Consider the following 6,659-nt stretch of genomic DNA (forward strand, 5'->3'; position numbering starts at 1 on the left):
CCAAATTCAAAGACGAATTTATAGCCAGACGCACGAATCCATGTAGGCGCTGTTCTATGAAAATCGTATTTGCCGCAGCATCACAGGCACATAGCTTCAGAACACTATATTCACAAGATAAACATAAATTAAACAGAAATCATACACAATTGTTAAAAGAAAAAGCACAGGACAAAAAAAAAGTCCATTGTTGAAGACGTCAGAATCAGGTTCATTTATTGCTTCAAGAAATTTGAATTGAATTGACTTTATTTCTTACATCCTTCACATACATGAGGAGTAAAAATCTTTACGTTACCTCTCTGTCTAAATGTGCAATGTGTAATTTATAGTAATTTGAAATAAATAGTATGTACAACAGGACAGTCAATATAGCATAGAAATATAATGATATCAGTTGAATTAGATTTTTAGATTATGAGGACACTCAGTCCTCATTTATTGTCATTTAGAAATGCATGCATTAAGAAATGATACAATGTACTTCCAGTATGATATCACAAGAAAACACAGGACAAACCAAGACTAAAACTGACAAAACCACATAATTATAACATATAGTTACAACAATGCAAAGCAATACCATAATTTAATAAAGAGCAGACCATGGGCACGGTAAAAATAGACTCATCATCTCACACAGGCGGCAGAAGGGAGAAACTCTCCCTGCCATGAACCTCCATGTGCCGACAACTTGCCGATGTATTGGAAGCACCTGACCGCAGTGGACTCTGAGTCCGTCCGAAAACTTCGAGCCTCCGACCAGCCCCTCTGACACAGCCTCTCCGAGCACCATCCTCTGCCGAACGCTTTGACCCCATCCCGGCCGCTGAGCAACAAGCAAAGCTGAGGACTCGGGGCCTTCCCCTCTGGAGATTCTGGATCACACAGTAGCAGTGAATCAGGCATTTCAGAAGTTTCACCAGAAGCAGAATTAATCAGTAAAAATGTGTTTTGAATAATGTATTATTATAAATGACAATAAGTAGTATAAAAATAAATATGCAAAAAGAGAGCAAAATGATGAAGTTCTGACCAATGCATTCATGGGCTGTCCCGAACCGGTCGTGGTGCTGCTGAGCTGTCGTGATTAGGATTGTAACACGCACAGAAAGCTGGAGGAACTCAGCAGGCCAGGCAGCATCTCTGGAAAAGAGTAAATAGTCGACAGTCTTGGGCTGAGATCCTTCAGCAGGACCCTTCCTGCAGAAGGGTCTCGGCCCGAAATGTCAACTGTACTCTTTTCCATACATGCTGCCTGGCCTGCTGAGTTCCTCCGGCATTTTCTGCATGTGGCTTGGATTTGCAGCATCTGCAGATTTTTCTCTTGCTTGTGATTAGGGTTGTGCTGGTTGGTTCAAGAACCAAAATGTTGAAGGTAAATAGCTGTTCCCCAACTGGTGGTGTGGGACTTCAGGCTGATGGGAGCAGCGAGGATGGCTTAGCCCATACAGTGGGATCTTTGCAGCACCTCCTGTGGATACTGCTGATGGTGGGGGATGTATTGTGCTCGGTCCACTTCGCCCTGCAGCTTCTTACTTCCCTGCACATTTGAATTGCCACACCCAACCGTGATGGAACCAGTCTGGACATTGCCAACAGGGACATCTGCAGAAGTTTGTTAGAGTGTTCGGTGACAAGCCGTACCTCCTGAGAAAGTAAAGACACTGGTGCAATGTCCTTAAAATCCACAGTCAAAGATCTCCATCGTCCGGGCAGCGTTGTCTTCATCTGCCTGCACTGCACTTTCTCTGTAGCTGCATTCTGTTATGGTTTCACCTTGCTCTGCCTCAATGTGCAGCATGCAAATGCAAGATTTTCACTGTATCTTGGTACCCAGTTGCAAGCAGCACACACAAAATGCAGGAGGAACTCAGCAGGCCGGGCAGCGTCCATGGAAAAGAGTACAGCCGACGTTTCGGGCCGAGGATCTCCGGCAGGACTGGAGGGAAAAAACCTCAGGAGTCGACTCCTCGTCCAAATCTAAATCCTGACTGGCTGAGTTCTTCCAGCAATTTTTTTCTCTCTCTTTCAGACTCCAGCATCTGCACTTCTATTTACTTGCTGAGAATAAGTGCCCAACTTCAAAAAGTAGGTGTGAGCAATCTCTTCCCTTAGGGCCGTAGGTCTTTGGAATTCTCTACCTCACTGTGTCTTGTTAAGATCGTTTATTATTGTCACATGCTTTGCATGCCTCCTATACAGCTCATTTCATTTCATCACATCCATGAGGAAGAACAAAAGGAAATGCAGAAGAAAGGGTCAGAGTTATAGAGAAAGTACAATGTCAGTAGACAATAAGGTCAATTGTGAAGTCAAGACTCCATCTTATCGCACTAAGGGCCCATTCACCGTTCTTTTCACTGCAGGGTAGAAGTTGCCCTTGAGCCTGGTAGTACGTGCTATCCGGCTTCTGTATTTTCTGCTTGATTGGAGAGGAGAGAAGAGAGAACATCTGTGGCAGGTGGGGTCTTTGATTATGCTGGCTGCTTTTTACCAAAGTTGTGAGAAGTGTAGAGGGGAGGGGACTTAACAGAGAAGTAGGGGAGGAAGAGTGGTATTTGCAGAGTCACCCAGCACAGAAGTGGGCCCTTCAGCCCAATTCATCCATGCCTGCCTAGATTCCTATCTAAGCTGGTCCCATCTGCCTGCATTAGGCCTGTCCAAGTGTCTGCTAAAAGTTATAATTGGACCCACTTTATCAGTCAGTATAGTCACCACTCTCTGTGTGAAAAAAATACCCTTCTGGTCATCAGGTTTCATAAACCTTTATAAGGTCACCCCTCAGCTCCCTTCACTCCAGGGAAAACAGTCCTAACCTGTCCAGCCTCTCCGTATAATTCAAGTCCTTCAGTCTCCATGAATCTTTTCTGCACCCTCTCCATCTGAATGACACCCTTCCTATAGCTACATACAATACTCCAAGAGTGGTCTCCCTAATGTCTTGTACAGCTGTAACATAATGTGCCAACTCCTGTAACCAGTGCCCTGACCAATGAAGGCAAGCATTCACCCACACCGCCCCCCCCGCCCGGTCTACCAGTGCCTCCACTGTCAGGGGAACTATAATTATATCTCAAGGTCTCTCTGTTCTCATACATTCCCAGGGCCCTGCTGTGTGCCACATAGTGTCCTGCCCTGGTTTAACGGCATCCGTTAGTCTTGCAAGACCATAGATCTGCGCCTGGAAAGTCTTCACTCTCCAGGGTACAGGCCTGGGCAAGGTTGTATGGAAGACCAGCAGTTGCCCATGCTGCAAGTCTCCCCTCTCCACACCACCGATGTTGTCCAAGGGAAGGGCATTAGGACCCATACAGTTTGGCACCAGTGTCGTCACAGAGCAATGTGTGATTAAGTGCCTTGCTCAAGGACACAACACATTGCCTCGGCTGGGGCTCAAACTCACGACCTTCAGGTCGCTAGTCCAATGCCTTAACCACTTGGCCACGTGCCCACTGCCCTGGTTTAACTTCCTAAAATACAACTCGCACTCATCCAAGTTAAACTCCATCTGCCATTCCTCGGCCCACTTCCCCAGCTGATCCAGATCCTGCTGTAACCTTAGAAAACCTTCTTCGCCCTCCATCACATCACCAATTCTGGTGTCATTAGCAAACTTACTAACCACACCACCTACCTTCACACCTAATATAGGTGGAGTACTGTGCACAGTTCTGGTCACCCCAATACAGGAAGGACGGCGAGGCTTTGGAGAAGGTGCAGAAGAGGTTCTCTAGGATGCTGCCGGATTAGGAGAGGTTGGACTAACTTGGGTTGCTTTCTTTGGAGCAGTAGAGGCTGAGGGGAGATCTGATAGAAGTTTATAATATTATGTGAGGCATAGACATCAGCCATTACTGTCTGGTTCGGTGCATCATCCTCCCACAGTATATGAAAACTACAGCGAACTGTCAGGTCAGTAGAAAAGGTCATTGGTTACAGTCTCCCACACTACAGGACTTGTACGTGTCCAGGACAAAAGAGCAGGCAGGAAAATAATTGCAGACACCACCCACCCTGAAAACAGCCTTTCTCAGAAGCTCCATTCTGGAAAGCGCTATAGGTCTATTAAAACAAAAACTTCACACCATGTTAAATATTTCTTCCCCCCAGGCAGTTCCTCTGAGCAATCATTCTATCTACCCATCCCCACCCCTGTCCATCTATTACCTCAGTCACTGCACTTTAAACTTCATTTTATAGCGTAGTTTACGTTGTAAATGCTTGCTGATATTTCTATGTCTATGCACATTTTATTCCATATTCATACTTTAATCTCTAATTTATTTTACATAATTCTGCATTTGTTATAATTGTTGTTGTGCACAACAGTTGGCCAGGGTCTTCACGGACATTTTTAATCTGTCCCTGGCCCAGGCAGTTGTCCCCACAAGCTTCAAGATCGCCACCATCGTGCAAGAACTGCAGCTTTCCCCGCCACGGGCCTGAATGCCTTCTGCTCAGTTACACTCACCCCCATCATTGCAAAGTGCTTTGAGAGACTGGTTCAATCACATCTGAAATCCTGTCTGCCCACTACCCTGGACCCCCATCAATTTGCCTATCGCACCAACAGGTCAACAGAGGATGCCATCTCCATGGCACTTCACTCTGCCCTGACCCACCTGGACAGCCCCAACTCTTACGTCAGAATGCTCTTCATTGACCTTAGTTTGGCATTCAATACTGTGATCCCCTCCAAGCTGATCATCAAACTTCACCAGCTTGGTATCAGCTCATCCCTCTGCAATTGGACTTTCTGACTAACAGACCCCAATCAGTTAAGTTAGACAATCTCTCCTCCTCCACTCTCACCCTAAACACCAGCGTGCCTCAAGGCTGTGTGCTGAGCCCTCTTCTGTACTCCCATGTCACTTATGACTGCGTTCCTGTACACGGTTCTAACTCCATAATCAAGCTCGCAGACGACACCACGGTGGTTGGCCTGATCAGAGGGGATGATGAGACGGCCTACAGGGACGAGGTCCAGCACCTGGCCGCGTGGTGTGCTGACAACAACCTGGCCCTTAACACCCAGAAGACCAAGGACATCATTGTGAACTTCAGGCATGCCAGGAGTCACACTCACGTCCCCATCTACATCAACAGAACTGTAGTGGAGCGTGTATCAAGCTTCAAATTCCTTGGTGTCCACATTTCCGAGGATCTCACCTGGTCCCTGAACTCCTCCATCCTGATCAAAAAGGTGCAACAGCGCCTTTATTTCCTGCGGAGCATCAAGAAAGCTCAACTCTGTTCCAGGATACTGTCGGACTTTTACCGCTGTACCATTGAGAGCATACTCACCAACTGCATCTCAGTGTGGTATGGCTTTTGTCCCGTATCAGACCACAAATCACTCCAGTGTGTGGTGAAAACTGCCCAGCAGATTATCGGCGCCCAATTGCCCACCATTGAGAACATCTACCCTAAACACTGCCTGGGCAGGGTGAAAAGCATTATCAGGGATGCATCTCACCCTAACCATGGACTTTTTACTCTCCTCCCATCCAGTAGGCACTACAGGAGCCTCCGCTCCCTCACCAGCGGGCACAGGAAGAGCTTCTTCCCTGAGGCTGTGACCCTGCTGAACCTCACATCACAGCGCTAAGCAGTATTGCACCCATATTGTACTGTCTCAGTACTTTTATATTTATGTGCTGTAGCACTTACTTTTTACTCACAGTTATTTTGTAAATAACACTATTCTTTACATTTCTGGTTCGATGCTAACTGCATTTCATTGGCTTTGTATCTGTACTTGGCACAATGACAATAAAGTTGAATCTAATCTAATCTGAATGTTGTTAGTTTTCTTATGTATATTCCACCAACACACCACAGCAAATTCCTAATAAATGTAAATATATATGGGGAATAACATTAATCCGTCATCCTTGATAATGTAGGGAGACAGAAACTCTTTTACCCGGGGTAAAAATGTCAAATACTAGAGCGCATGCATTTAAGTGATGAAATGCTTTGAGAGGTTGGTCATGACTAGGCTGAACTCCTGCCTCAGCAAGGACCTGGACCCATTGCAATTTGCTTATCACCACAATACGTCAACGGCAGATGCAATCCCAATGGCTTGCCACATGGATTTAGACCACCTGGACAGTACAGACAACTAGGTCAGGATGCTGTTCATAGACTATAGCTCAGCATTTAATACCATCATTCCCACAATCCTGATTAAGAAGTTGCAGAATCTGGGCCTCTGTACCTCCACCTGCAATTGGATTCTCGATTTCCTAACCAGAAGACCACAATCTGTGCGGATTGGTGATAATAACTGCTCCTCACTGACAATCAACACTGGTGCACCTCAGGGGTGTGTGTTTAGCCCACTGCTCTACTCTCTATGCCCATGACTGTGTGGCTAGGCATAGCTCAAATACCACCTATAAATTTGCTGATGATACAACCATTGTTGGTAGAATCTCAGGTGGTGACAAGAGGACGTACAGGAGTGAGACATGCCAACTAGTGGAATGGTGTCGCAGCAACAACTGGCACTCAATGTCAATAAGATGAAAGAGCTGATTGTGGACTTCAGGAAGGGTAAGACGAGGGAACACGTACCAATCCTCATAGAGGGATCAGAAGTGGAGAGAGTGAGCAGTTTCAAGTTCCTGGGTGTCAAGACCTCTGAGGAC

The sequence above is a fragment of the Mobula birostris genome, chromosome 8, assembly GCF_030028105.1.
Source record: "Mobula birostris isolate sMobBir1 chromosome 8, sMobBir1.hap1, whole genome shotgun sequence".
Lineage (NCBI taxonomy): Eukaryota > Metazoa > Chordata > Chondrichthyes > Myliobatiformes > Myliobatidae > Mobula > Mobula birostris.